Raw genomic sequence first — 205 nt, 5'->3', positions numbered from 1 at the left:
CCCTTCTAGGCATAGATCACATTCTTGCAGCTAACCACAATAGCCCCAACGGCAATACTAACAATTCAACTGCTAAAAGCGAGTAATTTAGTTATAAGCAACGTATACAAATAGCCTCTAAGTCGTGTCCAACAAAGGGATGCTACTAACTGAATAAGAATCTCGACAAGGGAGGATTATATCAACTCGAGCAGCCAACAATCAA

The sequence above is a fragment of the Solanum tuberosum genome, unplaced genomic scaffold (genome assembly GCF_000226075.1).
Source record: "Solanum tuberosum cultivar DM 1-3 516 R44 unplaced genomic scaffold, SolTub_3.0 scf00053, whole genome shotgun sequence".
NCBI lineage: Eukaryota > Viridiplantae > Streptophyta > Magnoliopsida > Solanales > Solanaceae > Solanum > Solanum tuberosum.
Note: the sequence above shows the minus strand (reverse complement) of the source record.